Source organism: Squalius cephalus (assembly GCF_949319135.1).
Source record: "Squalius cephalus genome assembly, chromosome: 10".
Lineage (NCBI taxonomy): Eukaryota > Metazoa > Chordata > Actinopteri > Cypriniformes > Leuciscidae > Squalius > Squalius cephalus.
This window is the reverse complement of record NC_137131.1, coordinates 8,663,387-8,687,132: the sequence shown is the minus strand read 5'-3', so window position 1 is coordinate 8,687,132 and position 23,746 is coordinate 8,663,387. Positions and strand designations below refer to the sequence as shown.

The window sequence follows — 23,746 nt, the reverse complement described above, 5'->3', positions numbered from 1 at the left end:
TATCATTGCTAGGCGTCTTCAGGGCTATCATCCACTCGTGAGGCAGAGGCGCTGAGAGGCAGAGGCGCTGGCGCCCTCCTAGCAACGGCGCTGTTTTTGGTAAAACATGATTTTGACGACTTCATTAAGTTTTGTTTTATAGAAAACTCTTTTTAAAAGATTTTCGTTTTGTATAAATTGTATCTTAATTTTGATCAATGTTTTATCAATCAATTGCCCGTATTTATTAAATAAGAAGCAAATATATAGCAGACAAAATAAGGCGCCGGTACGCGATCACTGCATGTGAACTGGAGGGCGCCGAAACTCAACTTGTGCCTCACAGATTTGATAAATATAGGCTATATATTACAGAAAGCTTGAAATGTCTACTTTTAAACGAAAATATTCAAACCAAAATAAATAGGCTATACTCTCTGATTATGTAGGCTAATCCATATGAAATGTATACATTTCTCTCTGGCGTTCATGGCGAGTCCGCAATCTCCGCATTGTCAACTTCATCTTTGCAGCGACACAGAAAACACCAGTTTATTACTAAACAATTAAATGTCTCCTTGCTAATTTAGACACATTCATAATCATTACTTCAACCGGTTCTTTGTGGCAAGCTTTAAGCGTGCGGTCATTACGCTTATTCCTGTAGGCTAGCCTTTAAGTAATTAATTTAATATAAAGGGGCGATTTGTCCACGAATGGCTTAAATGAACAACTAGTCGACAAGAAAAAAAAATAGTCGGAGGCAGCCCTTATTCCACATATTTTCGAAACAGCAGGCCATCTGGGTTGGGCGAGCGACCATGAGCGGAGGCGGAGCGGAATATTCAGAAATGCGCTCTCCGCTCACGAGCTCTGATCGGAACAAACCCGAACCTCACTGTCTGCTGAACTTGCGCAGAAACATCAAAATAGACATAGCCAGCTTTTTAAAATTGTTTTTAAAACTAAATATTTAGACTATTTTAGTACAAATTATGAGCTTATATTGACGATTTTTTATAATTCTTGACAAAATTAGAATATTAAGTTATATTAAGAGCTACGATGAGCATTATAGCTATACTTTAAAAAAAATGCGGGTCAGGAAGCGGGTCGGGTACAATATTTTCTTTTTCGTTTTTTGCGGTCCGAGTTGCGGGCGGGTTAGTTGAAAACGTCGGTCGGGTGCGGTTTGTTTATACATTGACCCGCGCATCACTGGTCCACAGTGTCCACCTGGACATTTTAGTCATATTGGCTAATTCTCCTTAATTATTGCCCTGTTTTGATCTGTTTTCCTGAAAAATGTATTTATTTTATTTGAAAGAAGTGGTAGACAGCTGAAGAGGGGATTGGGATGATTTAATGAAACTTGGGAGGCGGATGGCCCTTACGCTTTCACATATCTTAGTATGTGGTGTGTGCATGTGTATCTGTGCGTGCCTAGTATGAATGCATGCATTTGTATGTGTGCATCAGTGGGGATTTCTTTAAGACTGCAAGGGAAGCTCGGCTTCCCCTATAATGTCAAAAAAAATTAATGGTCAAATATGTACTATTGTGTTAACATTTTATTGACTAAAAATGCGTTACAAAACGTTAATCTCAAAGACGAGTTCGTTCAGAATCAGCTACATACAGCAGGTCAGCTGACTCGATCTCCTTCTCATACATTCCCGTAGCGACACAGACAGTGCATTTCCCTGTTGAAGCCCAGCGTCCATTGACTTCAATGGGGCTGCTCTGAACAGTTTTTTTCAGCGCTTCGAAACTAGACGGTCATTGGATAAATGCTGCGATTATGTCCCGCCCACGGACGCTCAGCGTCTCTGGGGGTGAATGAGGAGTGGGCTGGCCCGGACTCCGGGCTTCCGCGTGATGATTGGAGGGGCTGCATCTCCTTTTGATTGACAGCGATTTCATACAATAAAAAGTCGCTGCCGCTGAAGCTATTGGAGCTCAGTCCCATCGCGGATTTTTCAAGTGATTGTCAAAAGATAAACTGCTGCTACCTTTCTTGGTATTTGCTTGTCGAAATTGCTAGCCATTTTTCATAATACATTTCACACAATTATACATTTATACCTTTATTATATTATTACTTATCCTATTATATTTTTTTATAATATTATTAGTAATAATTAAAACAATAATTATTAAAATAATTAAAAATAGCCTATATATTATTAGTAGTATTATTATTATACTTTATTATATTGTTATTTATACCTTTATTATATTATTACATTTATACAATTATACCTAACTCTGCTGGCCATTGAGAGGACACACTGGTCAAGTCACTGGAAAAGACACCTAGTTGGAACGATATAGGGTCACAGAGCATTTTCTTGAAAAGGAACGTTGGGCAGAATTTACGTATAAATAAATGGACAATTAATGATGTAGGCCGAAAAATGAGCTTCCCCTCTTTGAAAGACCAGCAGCCGCCACTGGTGTGCATGTATGAAAAAAAGTGTCCTAAATGAAAACTGTGCAACCCAATGTCACAAAAAAGACTTGTACATATGTATTATAGTTCATTTTTCAACTTAAAAGTGTTAGTTTCTTTCGGGGTTTTTTCTAAATAAAAATCAGTACAGGCGTTTTTTTTTTTATTCTCGTTTTTTTTTTTTTTTTTTTCTCGATTTAAATTCTATTTACAAACTCACCACACACACAATAATGGTCAATAACTGTAATTTGTTGAAAGCTAATCTTTTTTCTGAAAAAGATGACACCTTGCACATGAAGATAGCACATTGTTTTAGAATTTTACAGTCAAAAAAAAAATCAAAATGTGTGAAAAACACCTCAGATTCTAAAGTTAACAGAAGCAAAATTCCCAGGTCATAGTCTAGATGTTGCAAAAGGACAAAAAAGGCATAGAAGAATGGCTGACTTTAAAGACAAACTGTCCTGCAACTACATCACTGTACCCTCTCCCCAACACTGCAATTTCCAGGTATAGATAATCATAGTCTCCATTTTACTTTTTAGGTCCAGCTAAATATTTGATTTGCACAATCAACCAAGCCATTAGACCTACAGGAGAGTCAGAGGTTTTCTTTGGAAAAATATCCTCACATATAACTATGTAATAGCAGGAGTTTAAGGAAGTGGTCAAACTGAAATAACCGATTACCTCACATTTAGTAATTTCGCTTCTGTCTTGGGCCAGGATAGGTTCAGCTTAGTGAGCCATAAACATTTTGTTTGTGTACAGTGTGCCGTGGTAAAATGCGGAACGAAGCCTACAATGTTTGGTTTCCATGTTTGCAGATGGTTCCATGTGCAGTGGAACCTTTTATAGGCATCAGGTAAAAAAAATGGGGAAGCATTAAAATAGGTATTACACATTATTTGTTTCCGATTGGAATGTTCCGACTTCCTTGAGAGACTGGAGAACAAAAATTGCAACATTTGTCATACAGTAATGCTGGTCGTGCTTTTAATATGCAAATAGTCTGGCTTTTTTTTTTTGTGCACAGCTGTGATTTTTGTCATGCACCTATAGATCAGTTTCCACCAAAAAGCCCCGTTTTAGCACAACATCAGATGTTTTCACCAAAAAAGAACGTGTCGTCGCATAGGTCTGATGTGCTTACCAGACCACAATTTGTCACCAAATACACCTGCTAGACAAAACCATATTCTCCAAAATAGAATTTTATTTATAATGTTCTGAATAAAATGAATGCAATTACCCATGCAAATCTTCCCACAATACACACAAAAAAGTGTTTGACTGATTGTCAGTCCACTGTTAAAGGGAAAGTTCACCCCAAAAAGAAAATTATATCATCATTTACTCTGTAAAAAATGATTTTTCAAAGTTGTAAATAAAACAAAGCATTACAGTATGTTTTACAAGAAAATACTACAGCCTTTTTGCCTCAAAATTTCACATTTAATTTCGAAGTGAAATAGTTTCAAATTAATTCCTACACCAAGTTGTTTTATTGTGTCATTCCAAACATGTATTCTTTCTTCACTGAATCACTAAATAATATATTGTGAAATGTGTTTTTGTCCAAATAATAAAAGTCAGATGGGTCCCATGTTGTTTTGAAAACAGCTTCTGCAGAAGAAAGAAAGTCATGCAAGTTTGGAACAACATGAGTGTTATTAAATGAACTCTCTCTTTAAATGGCTGCTAAGATGTTCTGAGCAGTTGTTATTGCATTGCTATGTGGTTGCAATGTCAAAAGAAGCTTTGCTTTGTATGCCTCCATCTTTTCTCTGTGTGTCTGAGAAGTTTGCAACTTCAAGACCACAATATGTCTGGCTACAGCCTTCAAAAACATTTTAATATAAAACAACTGGCATACAAATTCAATATTATTGTGTTATTAAAAGTCAGCACTGAGGTAAACGTTCAATAAGCCATCCTATCAGATCGAGAACTGTGTTTTATCTTTTTAATACATCTAAATGTGTCAGTAGTAGGGAGCGAGAGAGGGGGAAAAATTGGTAAATATGACTGCTTAAATTTAATGCAAACATTGTTGACACATAATGTAATTTAAGTTGGGTAGTGTGAATGAAAGCCCAGCAGGGGTAATAATAGCCTCCTAATGAGAATCCTCGTTCGCTGTAGACCTTGCTGAGATAGCCATAATGCATGGCTTTTTTAATAAAATAATTGTTACAGTTATTAAAGATGAATCTCATCAGAAGCAGGATGACAAAATAATTCATTACCAAAAGCATGGCTTTAAATAGCTGCAAATTAAATTTCATACAGAAAATATGCCTGTAGATGAATGGGATCGTTATTTCATAAATATTGGATTCAGTGTGCCCTTGGAAGACCAAAAAAAAAAAAAAAAAACACATCCGAACATCCATTTAAAAAGTTCACTGCGAAACGCAGTTAATAAATGACTCTAAAACCACAAATAATTCTTACCACATATTTTAATTTGACAAAGGAAGAAAAAAAAAAAAAAAGCAGCAATGTGAATCGAGTTTAAAGGTCCGGGTCGGCGCGATATAAGGTTTGATAACGGGGTGCTTAATACGGATACCGCCAACATATAATTACTCAGATTATTTAGAGTTCCTGCTGTTTACTGAAGGCGTAGAAACTTCCCAGCAAGCACTTGGCATCTCCTGTCCTCTCTCACACACACAAACACACTCACACACAGCAGGATGTAAAGAGGAAAGCTTTATTAAGATCCTGCAGCCATAAAAGAGCGGGGTGACTAACCGGCTGCATTAGCGTCTAAAAGCCAAAGTTATTTAAACCCAATAAAACACTAATACATTGTTTGAGTGGAAGTTACAGTGAAGTTATCTTCACCTTAATAACATCACGGCCAGCTTGATGTTGTTTAGATCAATAAAGCCCATTACAAGAACAGGCCTCAACATAGATAACAGTGCTCAAGCGCAGTGATATAACACTCTATGGCATCTCAAAGAAGAAAGGAACCTTCTATTAAATAAAGAGGCCAATGGAAGGCCAATCGTAAGGCATGGTAATCTGATAAGAGGTGAGCGTGAGTGTTTTTAATACATGCTGCATTTGAATACACTGGGACTGTGGTTTGTGGGAGCCGTGTCGATGGTGAAGTGAGGTGGCATCTGTTAAGATTACGACCCTTCTTGGCCCCATCAGGCCTCCCCCAATCTTATTCTGGCGGCTACTCTCAGTCTAAGCTTGAACTCTACCACTATATCAGTAAACGGACAGACATTTCAGTCTGACTAAGCTTTGCATTTACCCAAACTTTGTTCCATTTGCAAAACGTACAAAACTGTGGAACATAAAAGATATTTTGAGAAAAGATTTTTGCGACATTTTTTAAACAACTGATTCCTGTTAAGATTGCCGTGTAATTATTTTGTTAAATCATAAATAGACAATAATATGAAATAAAATATAATGTAAATATATCTATATACAATACTACAATATCGATAATATTTTTATTTCATTATTTATATGTTAAGTACACCTTCTGCTGATGGATTTTTTTCAAAGATTTTAAACAGCTGTACAGTATTTTCAAAATATTGAGTGAAAACATAACTTCTGGTTCAACCAATAGCTTGAGTCTGGGGGCGGGACCACTTGCCAGACTGACCAATAGAAGACAAGGGGTGTTCCGCCAATTTGTTTGAAAACAAATTTTCACAGTTATATTTGGTGTCGCTACAGTGCCATGGAAATTACACAAATCAGTTTTATGTAAGTTTACAGAAACCATTCCCACCTCAGTTAAAAAATAAAAAGGTAATTTAAACATTTAAAAAGGTACACTATGTAACTTTTGGCCCCCGAAGCATTTTGCGGAATAAAATAGTTTTGGTTGTGCTTCGGTGTGTCTGTGCGGATGAATATGGTTAACCTACTGCTCATAAAACATTCACTACTAGGCTTAAGAAATATAACCAATTTAGAAGGAAAGGATCTCAAAAAAATAAATAAAAAAATCGCTTGTTTCTGCTGCTCTTTTTTTTTTCCTGTGTTTTGATCCGGAGATTCTTTACTCTTTCAGAAGATGCGTAATTGCGCCCCCTACCATTTAACATTGAAAACACGGAAAGCCAGAAAATTTCGTCAATGGAGGGGAAAGAGTTAATAGACACAGTAATTACTTGAAAATAAATTCCAGAACAGTGCTACAACAATCATAATGAAATCACCCTTAACAATAATGCTTTAAAATTAAATATGATAGAGAGCTACACATGTGATTTATCAGTTCAATAAAATACCTTACTATCCTGTTCAGAAATAAAAATGGCATTTCATATCCCTCGGTTCTCTGCATCGCCAAAAAGCCAAGCCGATGTTGATTCTCGTTTTATTACAAGCTCTTTATTACGAACGCGACGAGATCGCGTTCTCTTTTTGCCGGCAGACTCGCATCTATTCTGCTTTTTTTTTTTTTAACAGGTGATTCCCCAGAGATTCAAGATTTAGCTGCTCCATGTCAGTCTTTCTCACTCACTGTGGCAACTAACCTATGCCACTCCCACGTGCGTCAACTTTTCTCCATTTACGGATATGACGAGACATGGGCGATATATGTATGCAATTTCCCGTGACAACCATCTCACTAGGTCTATAATATAAACACTTATAAAAGGCTGGCTCACCATAATGAATCAGGGTGAGACAAAAACATGGCTTGGAACAAGAACTGATGATGTATTGACTTATTTAAAATGTTAATTAAAAAAAAAAAAAAAAAAATTTTTTTTTTTTAAAACATCACATTGTGAGATTTAATTGTCACAGAAATACATAAAGTCACAATTACTTGAAATAAAGTCACTTTTTTTTTTTTTTACTCTGAGGCAGAAACAAATGTCCATATGATTTCTCATAGTTATACAGTATGTGAGGGTTTGCCATTTGAACGAGGGCCTATGTTCTGTGCTAGTCCACCAGGTGATGCTCTGACATCTCACCGTAACGTCTGACGCCTGATAACATGATAACATCCACACATAACAGAGACACAAATATTTCAACAGACATAAAACCAAATAAATTCCTTTGTATTGCATACACAATACCAAAATATCTACCATACCGATGTGGTGCAGTAATAGACGATAATGCTATCATCGCAGGAATGGTAAAACAATGACATTCACCTTGCACTATGCTGAATTCAAACAGTCCTGGCCAGGACAGTCTGTTCTGTGCAAAGAAACCAAGGGAATCAACTTTTTTCTTTTTTTTTCGTTGTTGTTGTTTACCCAATTCTAGTTATCAAGCTTGACTCCAGACAGCCTTTCAGAAAACTGTTTCGGTGTGGTCAACAGACAGGAAGTGATGAAAAGCATAAATGGTTTTGAAAGGGAGAGCGAGACAATGTGTGTGTATTGAAGTGTGTATGTATAACAGTGTGTTTTTTCTGGTGAGAGGTGCAAACAAAGGCCTGAGGATTGCAGGTCTGACAGACACCCTTACACAAAACCACAGGAAAGACTGTTTTGATGTTACCTCTCACACCACACGCTCTGTGATAAGAAAGAGAAAAAAAAAAGGAAGAGATCTGTAACACAGGGTTGAAAAGTCCCTTCATGGGGGTTTCACTGCTGCGTGTTTCAGAAGAAAGGGCCCGTCGGCACAGCGCAAACAATAAATATGCTGCGTGATCTTGGTGTAAGGTCTACCAAACGTGACTGTTTTCAGTCTGTCTTCATAAACTCTCACACATCACACATCTTGTTTTGCGTTTGTTGACATCTAACGTACCAGCTTGTTGAATACAAGCTACAATAGTTAGCATATTAAACGGATCATCAAGGTAACACACAACACTAAAAAAAAAAAATGCATAAAATGTAACAAAGCAAGCTAATGTACATCACCTATAAGAAAAAGGAGAAGAAACAAAACTATTTAATTAAAAAATATAATCATATGTGATGTCACACACCTCTTGGAATGTCCTGTTAGTTTTTTTCATGGTAAATTATATGGTAAAAAAGTTTTTACTAGCAAAAACCATCAATTTGACAGTATTTTATGGTAAAATTACAAGTTACAAAGTTCACCCAAAAATGAAAAAGTTGTCAATTTACTCACCCTCATGTTATTCCAAACCTGTATGAGTTTCTTTCTTCTGCTGAATTCAAAAGATGTTACTTTGAAGAATATGGGTAACCAATGAGTTGATGGGCCCCATTGACTGAATGGTATGAAAAGAAAAAAATTCTACGGAAGTCAATGGGGCTCATCAACTGTTTGGCTACTCATATTCTTCAAAGTATCTTCTTTTGTGTTAAGAGGAAGAAAGAAACTCATACAGGTTTGGAAACATTTTTTGGTGAACTATCCCTTAAAACCATTTACAGTTTTGTCTGACAAAAACAAAACAAAAAACAATGATTTATTTAAAGTTAAAAAAAGGTTTAGTTGAGTTTAAAACTATTCAGGTGAGCATCGACTGCATCTGGGTGTCTGTGACTGAAATTTCCCCCTGCATCTTTCTGCTTTTGTTTTTCCGTTAGCAAAATGTGACCCCACTAAAAGCCACAAAAACGTCAGGGCATTCCAAGATCGGTGCCATGTCTCTTCGTTGTGGTATGACTGGGCTGCCCACATATTGATTTACGCAACCCGAATTACCTTTCTGCCGTCCCGGGGGACGACCAAAAATCTCTGTGCAAATTTGCTCAGCCACTCCGCATGCAGAGGAAGAGTCGGTAACTTGAGATCGAGCTGGTCCAAATGGATTCCTGTGAAGGTGACGATAGAGAATAATATCTCCGCAGAGATGATAGTTTTTGACAGTGTAATATTACTGGACGATAAATATACAGCGCTGAGGAGGCGGAAAAAAAAGAAAAAGAGAGGAAAGCTGCCGCCAGCTGAGTGCGAAAGCATAAATAAGGTCTTTTACCTTCGTCAGTTATCCGTCTTTTGACACGCAAGCTGAGCACACTGTAATTAACACGGAAAGAGATAATGGGGTCTCTACCCGCTGATCAATCTGCCATATAGATCATCCGTCTCTTTTACAATGCCACGTTAACATTATTTTTAAAAAAGAGTGAGAAAAAAAATTCAGCCACAGATATTAGCCTTTTTTTTATAGCTACTGTAGCTTGATACAGTTTATGGGTTTATTGACATGGCTGTTTACACCATGTTCACAAAAGAGCCGCTCTTTTCTGCATACAGCACATAAATACATACATCAATGCAAAATGGTGCGGTCCGAAAGACTGTATTGACTGACTATTGGGTCTGCTAGATAATGGACTCAAAAACAAAGATGTGAATTGTGTTTACAAGAGACGAAACTAAAGAGCCACATGACAGAAATGCTACAACTCTACTCAGGAAGCATAAGCTGTAGTGTGTGTGTGTGTGTGTGTGTGTGTGTTTCTGTAACCCAACCGGGAGATAAACAGGCCTGTTGTTTGTTTGGATTTCTCAGCTCTGCACATGTTTGTCAGGTCTAGATCCACTTTCACAGATTTACTGCTCCTGTCCCCTCTGGCCTAGTGTACACTAGTGTTCTCAGAGACCGCTTTAATGGACAGATTCCTGTTCCTGCTCTCCAGGGGACAGGCACAAACACGTCAGCTACATGAAGATCTAGTCGAGTCGAGCCGTAGCCTAGTGGTTAGGGCACATGCTCTGACACTTCGGGTTTGTAAGTTTGAGCCTTGCTGGTGTAATTTTGCATGCTGTTGCCCCTTTTCTTTGCATTACTTCCTAGTGTACCATTCAAAATAAATTAGATTAATTAAATGTTATTACATTTTTATTAAATAGAATTACATTACCATTCAAAAGTTTGAGGTCAGTAAAATCTTAATGTTTTTGAAAGTCTCCAATGATCCACATGGCTTTTTTCAAAAATACAGTGAAAACAGAAATATTGTAAAATATTATGATGATTGAAGATAACAGTTTTCTATTTTACTATGTTTTAAGTTTGAATTAATTTCTATGAAGACAAAGCTGAGTTTTCAGCATCATTACTTCAGTCTTCAGTGTCACATGGTCCTTCAGAAATCATTCAAATATGCTGATTTGGTGTTCAAGAAATGTTTCTTATTATTATCAATGGTGAAAACAGTTGCGCATTTTTTACAGATACTTTTTTTATAGGATTTTTTTTTAACAGTTCAAAAGATCAGCAATTATTTGAAATGTAATTTTTTTTTATCAATGTAAAAGTCTTTAATGTAAATTGATCAATTTAATGCATATTGCTGAATAAAGTATTAATTTCTTTCAAAAAATGTTTGCTGACCTTTGAACGACATTGTATAGACAAAAAATATATATTATAAAACAGATAGTTATAAATGGATAGGAAAAATCATATTTTACTTCAATGTACAGTATGCCCAGTGTGGACCAAGGAGTTCCTGGTCTGACGGATCTTTCACTGAATGAACTCACTAAATCAGACAGAGCTCTTGTGAATCATCTTCTGACTCACTTGCTAAAAAAATAATAATAGTAATAGTAATTCTTTATTTTACAATTTTTGGTTGCATAAAGAAAATCTTACTGATCACAAACTTTTGAACTTTTGTGTATGTATGTACAGGAAATCCAATAGGTGCATCCAATTAAATCCACAAAAATATGGAAAATTAGGTGCTATATCAAACAGTGAACATCATCCACTACAGAAAGTAGTTTAACAAGGACAAATCATAACACCTTGAAATCAAAATACCATATCTCCTTAATAAAGCTTTCATGATGTTCAATGTATTCATCATTACCCAAAGTCTGCTCTCTCAGCTCAAACTTCACAGAATTTGTCATTAGTGCAAGGCTAAACGGTCAGTGCGCCACTTCTCCTATTTAGACAAGCGATCCGTGAATAAAAAGTAGATCTGATGTCTCATTGCGTTTTTAGGCCTCATTAAGGCCATTAACCTTATATGATTAGATGGAGAATTTTAATGTCAAAGAACAAGTCACTTGGTCTCCCATTGCATATTCACAAATAGATTTCACAGCCTTTTCAAAAAAAAAAAAAAACACTGATATCTCTGATGTATGACAAAGAAGTTGAAATTGGTCCCATAAACAGGAATATGACGAAGGAAGTGTATCTGATTTACATCGGCCTGTTGATTGTTTCTGGGGTTTGTGGAAGACATCCACCTCAAATGACTATGAGCGTCACATGCTAATCGCTGATTCAATGCTATACAGCAGTGGTAGGATGTTTGATTCTTCTTGTGGGACTGCGTTTGGTTCACTGCGGTGACTAGAAAGGTAAAGGGCCCAAAAAACCCAACACATGACCTTTCTACATATCTGAGACAATTAAACACCCCCCACACTCACACACCCTCGACTGTCCTTCTCATCCTCCGCTCTCTTTCCCAGTGACCTGCGCTAACCTGTTCTCATCTCTCTTCACCCAGACAGGAAACAGCGTTGAGGGTGTGCTGGTGGATCCAGCCCAGAATCTAGACCAGCTCCACAATACAGGCCACCACCCCGAGCTCCAGCCTGCCCCCATCAGACCGAAGCAGGGGGGCACATCCTGTGTGAAACCGCATTCTTAGCTAGCATCACACTGTAAATAAAATGCTTTCTCTTTTATTTGCTCTCTCTCTCTCTCTCTCTCTCTGCTTCCGTCAACTGTCACAGCCTGTGCCTCCAATCACCTTCGAGTCCAAACAGGAAAGTGAAAAGAGAGGGGAGAGATAGGAGATATGGGCGTTAATTTGCTGCTCGCTGCAAGTTGCTCTGGTGCTTCCTACAAACACACACACACAAACACACACACACGGCCAGCTGCCTGGGACTCCATCCCGGACTTGTGTTCTTTTCCTGATGCTCACTGTTAAGACATCGGCCCACCGCCGGCCAGCGAAACAGGAAGTTAGGAAGCTAGGTGTAACAAAGCTTTTGTGAAGGTGGAGAAGGGACAGTGAATAAGACTGAATAAACACCACTAAAGCAGTCATTAATATCTGACTGATTTGCGGTTATATTGCAGAGCTAATCTAACAGAGAAAGTCACAAATGAGATCTCTTTAATATCTCAATTGTTACTCCTACAAAGCAATGAGGTTTAAAGGAGAGGAACTGAAGATGTTTGCCTTGCTGATTTTTCTCTTGAGAAAAATACTAATATTTGACATGTCAGCAGAGATCTCAACACACTTAAAATTAAAGGTTCCAAAAGAAGGTTATCATCGCAATGAAACAGAACAGTACATTGAACAGTTTCCACAGAACCATTTTTTCTTAGTGTTAAGAACATTAATAATCTAAAGAAACTTTTTCCACAATAAAAATAAATAAATTGTGCAATGGAAACATCCATGGATGTTATTGCAACCATAGATTTCAATAAAGAACATTTTTTAAGAGTGAATGTCTCAAAATATGCTCAGGATACAATCTAGTAAGTCTGTAATCAGTCTGTAATCAAAAGTCAGAGATTTCAATGTGATCTCAAACATTTCTAATCAAATTGAAAATTGAGCTGTGCCATTAACCTTTACAATGGTCCCTTGTTTCTATGTAAAATCCCCTCAATAAATTGAAGGTGAAACATTGTTTAAATTTGATACATCTCTCATGCATGTTAAAATACGTATTTTAATGTGTATGTAAAAGAGAGGAAACATATAGCACATATAGACAAGAGATAGGCATCTCTTGTCTATATGTGCTGTGTAAGAAATCACTGGGAAAGCGCTAAGAGCCTGACTCATTCGTGTTGCTAGATCTTGCAAGCAAATCAGCAAACAAGAACAAGCTCATAAAAAAGAAAGAAATAAATGGAAATGCTTAAGACCGAAATATTGCTCACTTTAATAACTCCATAGACTGGATCGCTTTGGGTCAAGCTGAAACAACAAGACCAAAAATTAAATTAATATTTTTAAACTTTCACAGTTTCTGGAATGAGTCGTGTTCCGTACACACAGAGCGATAATTTAGGGGACTCACTCTCGCTTTTAAATGTGGTTTTCACTCCTGAGACTTTGCAGTGTGTATGTGGCAAAAAAAGCTCATTTGTGTCTTTTTATTTAGAAAAAAACCTCTGAAACCAAGTCATTACTTGAAGTTCTCAGTTATGTTTCATTTACGTCTCCTGAGATATTAAAGACCTTTCTTTCCTGTTTATCTAGAAAGAAAAAAATATTTGTCTGAAAATGCATGACTAATTTACTGATTTAGCACTGACCTTTCCACAGAAATGACACGTATTCAAAAACGAACATAAGCAGATTCATTTATCAAATCAAGTCTTATTACAGAGAAGTGAATCAAGAGAAATATGACAGGATGGGAAACAAACTTGCTGCAACTACAAGGACGTACAACAAAGGTGTTCATAAAATCAGCCCTGAGTGAGGTGGACACATACAGCATTGAGACCCCCTGCATTAGCCTGCAGTGTGTGTTACACAGAGGCAATTAAGGCAGGCTACTGATCTAATGAACTTTTTAGTGTGTGTGTGTGTGTGTGTGCTGTGTTAAGTTGTGAAGCGGGCCATATGTTGAGCCACTGCTAAATGAGTGTTGAGTTTCAGTTGCCCGGTCAGAGGGCTGTAGGCCCAATATAAATGTATGTGTGTGTGTGTGTGTGTGTGTGTGTGTGTGTGTGTGTGTGTGTGTGTGTGTCCGGCCCTGTGGATAGCAGTCAATAACCATATTCTTGGAAAAAGAAAAACATCACACAGTACTTGCATTTCCATGCCCGTCGGGGTGGTCTTGAACTGTGTGTGGGGGGCTGCTAGGCTGTTGTTAATTGCACAGCCACAAATATGCAACTGGCCAAAACATGATTCAATCTGTACTCAACTCACTAAACAGCATTTTTCTGCTTGACTGACTGATGGGCAATGGTACAATTACAATGATTTGCTTAATCTATCTGTCAAACCAATCCCAGAGGATAATTTTATCGCTCAAGGGTTGCTCTTTTTTTTTATAGCTCCGGAGAATTGGAGACATGGAGTTACTCTTCAAAGTTCAACTTTGTCTCAAATGTTCCTCCATGAATGAAAAGACAAATTGTCATACAGTAAGTGTATAGAGCTAAAGTCGATTGAATAGGTCAGATAACGTGATTGTGGGAGAATTTTATGAGAATTTTTGAGATCATATTGGTATCTCTGACTTTTTGGATAGCATGGATTGAAACTCTAGAGCAGTAGTTCTCAACAAGGGGGCAGAGGTCTCAGAATGACATAAATTGAATAATTAATTTAATATATTAACATTACCAGTTTCTGTTTAAAAAAAAAAAGCAATTTTGTCATAATTCCATTGAATATTGTGTTGGACAATGGAGTCAAAAAGGTTGAGAATCACTGCTCTAAAGCAAATAATGTATATGTAATGCTTCTGGGGTGTTTATTAGGAGAAAATTCTGACTATCAAGAGTCAAGTCACTTTCCATTTATTCTAACTACTGTGAATGAGAAATAAAGAGATGTCACAGAGATCTCATTCCTGATTTCTCTTTCCTATAGGATGAAATTTGCTTTTGATGAGCATCAAGGTCCAATTTAATATTTCTCTCTATCACTTTACAATCAGATGAACAAAGAAAATCATTGTCAGCAAAGTGAGATGTTAATCACTGATGGTGAGAATATGTGGAGATGTCTTGGGCTAGTCCAACTCAAGTGCAGGGGTGTGCTGAGATTGTCCAAAGTTTATTACCGATTGTTTATAAGTTTATTATTAGTAGATGATGAGGAAATGGTAGCATCTGTTTTATTGTTGCTTCAAATTAACCTTCAACTCTGGAAAAAAACAGTTGGGTGACCTCTCTATTTTGTGAGATATTATTCATGCCTCCCTACATACACACACACACACACACACACACGCATACGATCACTCTGGATAGTGAAATGTCAGAGACACAAAGGGCATACCAACACACACAAGACATCATGAGACCTTTTGAACACAAGTTACAATAAATTATGGTGAGAAATTACAGTATGTGATGCATTTTAGTAACTAGTTACTAAACAAAAAATGAGAAATGTAGTAACTAACTTTTTACATTTTCTGAAGAGAATGAGAGTTGTGTTTTCCAACATGAGTGGTTGCTAGGTAGTTACTAGAGGTGTAACAGTTCAAATAACTCACGGTTCAGTTTTTATCGCGATATTAGGGTCATGGTTTCGGTACGGTTTGGTATGTGCCGTGTTAAGGGACTACTGTAATTTAAAAATAAAATAAAGATAAGAACAAATACAATAGATCATTGATACAAATAAAATAGTTATTTTCAGGTTTTTCGGGTATTTAACAGTAGTTTTCAGGTACAGAATTTGAAGTAATCAAATGTAAAACAACATTGCATATAATCTTCACAGTATAAATTAAATAAAGATTTATTATTAAAGTTACAAAAGCTATTCAGTCAAGAGTAGTAAGTAATTTCCTTGTCTTTTATTGTTTGATTAACATTAAAAACACAGACAGTAGGAATATTAGGCTGCTCTCACTGAGATATAATGTACACATGGTTTGTCTTTCTCGACTGTTTACGTTCACTTAAGACATATCCTACGTTTGCAAGGATACTCGACAAGATGGGCATGTTGAAATAATTTTTGTGTGAATTTGTCCATTCAAACTTGAAAGAGAACTCGATATTTGCGCTCTGTCCGAGACGCGGGTTTGCACGCTTCAAATGAGTGCACACAAAAATCTTCTTACAGTGCACCAGAGTTCTCTTTCGCGTCTTCTTGCGCTTGAATTTTTAAATTGGCCAGGCTTGAATAAAAATTTAGTTTAAAGGGGGGGTGAAATGCTATTTCATGCATACTGAGTTTTTTACACTGGTAAAGAGTTGGATTCCCATGCTAAACATGGACAAAGTTTCAAAAACTAAGTTGTACGTTTGAAGGAGTATTTTTGTTCCAAAAATACTCCTTCCGGTTTGTCACAAGTTTCGGAAAGTTTTTTTCGAGTATGGCTCTGTCTTACGTAAGATAGGGCGGAATTTCCTTATATGGGTTCTAAGGGCACTTCTCCGGTAAGATCGCGGCCGCGCGCGCACTCGTAGACTAGAGCAAGAGAGTGAAAGCAGTTCGCCATCAAAGCGCCCTGCCCGGCTTTTGGGAAGTCAATGTCACCAAAGAAGTGTGTTTTTGGTTGCCAGGGCAAGACAACCCTGCACAGATTCCCAAAGAACCCAGCGTTAAGGAACCCGTGGATGGAGTTTGTTTTCCTGAGCATAAACGGAGTTGTGTAAGACTTTTGTTCCCTGCATTTCGACGATGATTGTTTTATGAACAAAGCCCATATCGACGGATTTGCAGATCGTCTAATGCTTAAGGATCGAGCAGTCACAATGATAAAGGTTCGCGGTCGTGCGTTGGAACCGGACGGTGAGTAAAACTGTTTGTTGAACAAATGTCTCTGTGTGTTGTCACTAGCTTGGCGCGTTAGCACAGCTAAGCTTCGCCCACACGGCCCGCCCCCAGCCGCTCGGTTTTTTCCGGAAAGACTCGGTACAGCCAATCTTTCTGTTAAAAATTTAATAAAACAAAAGACTTTTTGGAGATATGAAGGATGCAATATTACTCTATAGGTACTCAAGATTAACAGGAGATTGAGTGAAAATGAGCATTTCACCCCCCCTTTAAACACAAATAGAAATGTGTGCTGTTCAGGTCTTACCTGCGCTTGCGTGCTATCAACACCTGGGGTGATGACGGCATAAATGACTGGTCATATTACAGTATACGGTACTCGCATCAAACAAAGTTTATGGGGAATTAATTAATTACATTTATACGTTGCACTCAAAGTGCTTTAAATAGAATGGGGAATCTCCTCAACCACCACCAATGTGCAGCATCCACCTGGATGATGCGACGGCAGCAATATTGCGCCAGAATGCACACCAAACACCAGCTTATTGGTGGAGAGGAGACAGAGTGATGAAGCCAATCAGTTTATATGGGGATTATTGGGATGCCATTTTGATGGACAGAGGCCAATGGGCAAATTTGGCCAGGATGCTGGAGTTATACCCCTACTCTTTTTTCAAAGGAAATCCTGGGATTTTTAATGACCACAGAGAGTCAGGACCTCGGTTTAATGTCTCATGCAAAGGATGAGACAGAAAGCGCATCCATTGACAGAAACAGTCTGTTTTACACTTTATTTTCAATAAACCGTATTATAGATGCGTATGCATTGTTAGATTTGAGATGAACTGCGATGCAAGTGCATGCTAAACCGTGGGTGGAGAACAGTGCGATTTTTTACTGAGAAACGTTACACCCCTAGAAGTTACCAGGGTGTTCTGGGTGGTAACTAACTGTTATTTTTTTCTTATGTAAAAAGAGGTTAAAAACAAGTCACAATGCAAGTATATTTTCAGCCCATTTTATAGTCTGGCAGACAAATACAAAACTCCTCTCTACAACAACAGCACGATTTGTGAAGGAATCATTCTTTTGAGACAGAATCAGTTAATCTAGCTCTTAGAACAAGACTAAATGACGACTCAATCAAACTGAACTCAAACTGAACTACTCGAATTTAACTCACAAAGGTAAACAGCTCACTGCACAGGAAGCATTTTGGTGAAAAACAACTTTTATTTTGATCCGTTCCTCACACAAACCCATTGTAAGAATTTAAAAGACTTGTAATATAGCATGTGAGTCATATGGACCATGCTTTTGATACTTTCACCTTTCTCTGTGACCTTTTTGAAACTCGAAACCACCAGTCCCCATGTGAACTATTTGCATGGGAAAGAACAACCAGTAGAATGAAGAAAAAAATCATACAGGTTAGGAACAACATAAAGGGTGGGTAAATGATGAAAGAATTTTCATTTTTGCATGAACTATTTCTTTAAATATGATAACGTATGGAGGAACGGTCCTGGAGCAAAACCGGTGGGCAAATGCACCATCAGCAGTTGTGCAAGTCAAATAAGGAAGGGAGGAAGAGAGAGAGAAAGAGAGAGAGAGAAAGAGACCCCTAAGTGCTTTCTCTCGCTGGCACAGAACAATGATTCACGCCATTGCCTGCTGTATCCCACAAATGAGGCATTACGTACAGCGGTTACTGCAGGAAATGCGTCCTCTCTGTTCCTCTCAACACTCATTTCATTCCCATCCTTCTGTTTTCCTCTATTCATCCTCCACTTCACATTGTATCAGAGCAGGCGGAAGGTCTCCCGCCACGACGGGCTGCAAAATAACAACTGTCACCTTCAGCACAATTCATTAAAGCAATTTAACGTTGCCGCCTTCCAACGTAATTTTTATAATTGAAATTTAATTCTCCTACGATATTATTTTTTGGAAGGAGGGGGTTAATTGACATTTGTGGTAATTAATTGCCAGGCAGAGAGATGTTTATGTGGAGAAGTTAAAAACAAAAAATGGCACGGAGAGCAAAAGAGAGGGGCGACGTGCTGAGACGGTCTCATCATCACAGCCGTCCCTCCTGCGGATTAAAGGAAAGGAGAAGGATGGAGGGATGGAAGGAGCGACTTCACCTCGCAGTCGGGGATTTAATTGTGCAAGGATTCCATTACCTCGGCACAAATGTCACGTTTGCTTCTGATCAGGGGCAAAGGCAGGGACTGGCACCGTGCCAGTTCTACAGCGCAGAAAAGTGTTCTGCCAGTCGCAAATATACAAGCACGTTCACACGAGGCTGCAAAGTGAAAAAGACAGGAAGGCTCGTGAACGACGGCCAAGTGTAAGTGTGAAGGGACAGTGACATAAAAAGTTGGGCAAAGGCATATGGGCAGAAGTATCAACCACTGAGTAGAAGAAAACAAACCCAGCCCAGATAAAAAAATATATATATTTTGAGAAAGTTTGGGGTTTCAGGATGACTGTTCTCGTAGACAAGACATAGGAGATCTCTTTAATGTGTCAGGATTTTTTTCTTTCTTCAAATTCTTCCAAAACTAAACACTTACAGTATGACAACAAATGCTTCATTTGTTTCCTTTTTTTTTTTTTTTTCAAGGGCATTTTATGAGAAACTTCTGAGACAAAGTTGATATTTAATTGAAGTGCATGTGAAAAAAACAACATGCAACAAATCATGTCTTCTGAGATATGAAAGAGTGATTAAAAGAAAAAGAATCATCCGGGTGTAGTGAAATATGTACATCGTTATTACTACAATGCAAAGCAAAAAGAAAAAAGATGCAGCACAGCAGATAATATTCAATCGTGTGGTTTCAAGGAAGAAAACTTAAGAGAACATACCACAGTCACTTGTTTGGATGAGATTTACATTCCATTGTTCCAATCAGAATTCAGAAAAGGGAACACAGGGGCGGAACCATTGGATACGGTGCAGCCAGCTAAATCTGAAATACAAAATGAGTAAAAGACAAGAGAAAGACACAAGTGCATATTAAGGTCAGCAAAATTACACACAGGAATTGATACCATTCTCTAAAGGTGGGGGAAGTCCCTTAAATTCACTCAACCCACATAAACCTGGATGATGACTCAAATGAGAAAGGAAAAAGGCAAAACGTGATGAAATCCGACCACAAATGCTTAATTTGGTGACAAATTAATTCCAGAACTGACCTAAATGCATCTTAACGCATTTTCAGATGTTCAACGGCAAGCATTTCTGACACTTGTGATATTTATACAGAACATCTGATAATCAGCTCAAATCTGCAGTGCTGTTCTGATGAATGGTAGTGACTCGAGGGACGACTCATCTAAGAAAATGCTGCGGCCACACACTACTTGACAGAATTCTCTGGAACGTTATGTCAGATCCCGTAAGTCGGTGACACGTGGCTTAGACCAATCAGCATCAGTGGAGGTGATTTGCATAGTAAAACGCTTATTGCAGAGGTCAGCAGTTACTCAAGTGTGTTCTCAGTAAGAGCGACAGGGAGACAAAAAGAGAGAGTGACAGAAAAAGGAGGGGGTAAAAGAATGTGAGATGGTGAAAAAAAGAGAGAGAACAGAAAGTGACGAAAACGGAGAGGAGTGTTTGTCCTCCGTTAACCCGGCGCAGGTCTGCTTGGTGTCGTTTTATTAGTGCGAGGGCAAATTGCTTGGCTATTGATGCCATGCTATTCAACAGAAGGCTAGGCGATACATTTAATATTTACGATGTATCTGAAAGTATTTTGATGGCAATATAAAATTAACCAACACTTTGAACATTGCAATGATTTTAATGCACTTTTTATTTGCCTATTAACTTTCCAAAAGACTACAGCACACCGGTTACTCTTGTCACAATGAGAGAGCCAAGACAGAGATATCTTAATAGTGCTTAAACATGACTAGCAAATGCAAATTGAATTGGGAAATTTGTGTTAATAAAACAAACATATTTCTTGTTTTAAAAAGCTTAGTAAAATATATGCTGTTTAGTGATATTGCTTATTAATAAACAGTTGTATACATTTATTAATATTACTGTTTATTATTTTTTTGTACTTTTGGTTTGCAGTTTTATATTGGTGCAGGAATAAAAATAATGAAATACTGATTATTTAGTGAAAAACCACATGCCTTGATGTCTTACTACATTTTACTATTTTTATTTCAAATATTTTGAATCAATTTAGCAAAAATTTCAAAAAATAAAGACTTTATGAGACTTTTTTGTCTATTTCTCTCTCTCTCTCTCTCTCTCTCTCTCTCTCTCCACATATATACATATACACACACACACACACACACACACACACACACACACACGTATAAAAAATAAAATAAAAACTCCCACATCAGAACGCTAAGATTTGAATAATAAAAAAAAAACTGGTACATATAAACTCAGGCCTATCCCCACCTAGAGGCCAAATATTCAGAGTCTGCCCCCAACAGACCCAATAAAAATCAACCCTTGCATTACAGCTCATCTCCATGTAATTCCTCTGCATGGAATTCAGCAAGCTCTAACCCCCTTAGTTGGCCGAATTCCTCTGTTCCGTGTCGGGCGCTGAGCAGCTTCAGATAAGAGCCGCTCTGATTAGCCGCCCGCGTTCTTGTCATTGCTGCAGAAAATACACCATCCCAAAAGACCCCTCGCTGGTATTTATGAGTCTCACATCACTGAACTCCAAAAATAGGGAGTTTAAAAGGAGCAATAGGACATAGCTACAGGTATAGAGAGAGAGAAAAGGAGGGAGGAGTACTGTAGTATTTGAAGAACAGCTAGAGCACATCAAAGTGAAAGAGAGGTGGAAACTACTCCAGGATAAAGATGGATCATCCAAACTTCCTTGAAAGAGAGGAAGTGACAATAAAAAAAAAAAAAAAAAATCAGCCACATTTATATAAACCTTTAAATAAAAATGTTGACATCTTTACCAACAGGAAGTAGAATTAAAGAAACATGATCTTTTGGCAGGATACTTAATTCTTAAATGACAAGGCAACCAGTGTATATCCACATACATTTTATAGTTCTAGACTATGTCAGCAACAGTTAAATTTGTACTGTGGCTACTTTTACTACTAGACAAACCTGATCATTTAATTTAGAATTTACATTCAAACAGGCATTAAGTTTTTCTCACCTGTTTCTTTCATATATCTTAAGACATTTAATTGATTTCTTGTTCATTAAGTCTCCTGATATATGGGGGGAAAACTGAGACAAACTTGATACTTTAAATTAAATAAGTGAGAAATACATTATGTCTTTGAGACATCTATAGGCTTCTATCTTCAATATGTATACAGTGGCTTGGGAAGGTATTCAAACCCCTTCATTTTTCCACATTTTGTTATGTTGCTGCCTTATATTAAACTACTTTAAATTACTTTTTTTTTTCATTAATATATTCTCCATACTGCACCATAATGATGAAACAAAAAAACAGATGTGACAACTTTGCAAATTTAATAAAAACAAAAAACTGAAATTACATTGCATAAGTATTCATACGCTTTTCTGGGACACTTGAAAGTTAGCTCACAGAAGTAGGGGTGCAACGGTACAGATAGCCCACGGTACGGTCCGTACCTCGGTTTTTGGGCCACGGTCTCGGTTCGGTTTCGGTACATGTTTTGTGCAGAAAGAGACTGCTATTTCATCCCAAAAATATGTTTTATTTTTCTTATGAGCAAACAGAATGTCACAGTAGGAAGAACATCAATGTATGGAATAAATTAACACTCTAGTCTGTACTGAACAACACTAAGTAATACAACCTCTTCAACTATCACTTATATGAAATACAAAATGTAAACAAACACACTTCAAAATATTCAAGTGGATCCCAATTCCAAACCTTGATAACTGGTATATGAAGTGATCAATGTGAAAGAAAAAGTGCACTTTTACCTTTAACAAACATAAATTAGCTTGTGCTTTGAATAAAAAAAAAGCAGAGCAAAATAATATAATGAAAAAATACTGCATTCAGGATACAAAGTGCAATGTTATTTACTCATCCACTATTGAGAGATTTTTGTGCAAAAAGATGAGTCTATCAACACTGTCTGGTGCAAGGCGAGACCGGTTGGCACTAACGATGTCCCCAGCAGAAAATTCTCAACTTTTCAGAATGCCGCAAGCGCACCGTAGGTCACGTGACAAGAACCAAACAGAGCGCAGCTGATAGTTGCTTTAGCAACGACCGACGCCTCCGGAGGCAACCGCCCTAGCGCTTTGGAAAAAGGAGAACGCGGCGCGCCTAGCGTTTTCTACGCGTTTTTAGGCGCGATATGTGAACGGCGCCTAAAGCAAAAACTAAAAGGATCAGCGCGAACTCAATGGCAAAACCGAAGTACCGCGGGACACGAGGGTAGATTGTCCCGTGCAGGGCTGACCGAACGGTCCGGTATTTTACCGTGTACCGTTGCATCCCTACACAGAAGCATTCCAATTTCACATATAGAGGTTACCACACATCGAGTGGAGTTAACCTTTGCAAATTCAATTGAATGGGTATAATTTGGAAAGGCGCTAACAGCTGAAAAACCAAGCCATGCGGTCAAAAGAACTGCCTATAGAGCTCAGAGACAGGATTGCATCAAGACACATATCTGGGGATGACTACAAAATAAATGATGCTGTATTGAAGGTTCACAGAAGCATGTAGCCTCCATTATCCTTAAATGGATGATGTTTGGAACAACGAGGGCTCTTCCTAGAGCTGCCCTCCTGGCCAAACTGAGCAATTGATGGAGAAGGGCCTTGCTTAGAGTGCGGACCAAGAAGCTGATGGTCACTCTACTTAAGTTCCATGATCATTTATGAAGATGCGAGAAATTTACAGAAGGACACTTCACCGATCTCAGCTTTATGACAGAGTGGCCAGACTAAAGCCTCTCCTCAATGAAGACA

At 37.8% G+C, this 23,746-nt stretch overlaps 1 protein-coding gene across 14 annotated transcripts in view; it reads right to left on the bottom strand.

Annotated features, from left to right (window-relative positions):
* Positions 1-23,746, bottom strand: part of foxp1b (forkhead box P1b) — a 196,802-nt gene that overhangs the window by 154,493 nt on the left and 18,563 nt on the right. For 12 of the 14 annotated variants that reach the window (XR_013822614.1, XR_013822615.1, XM_079884500.1 and 9 more), the window contains one exon: positions 19,675-19,778. The exons of the other annotated variants lie outside the window; for them this stretch is intronic. The gene's annotated coding sequence lies outside the window, so the exon portion shown is untranslated. The remainder of the gene's footprint in view (positions 1-19,674; positions 19,779-23,746) is intronic. 14 annotated transcript variants of the gene reach the window in all.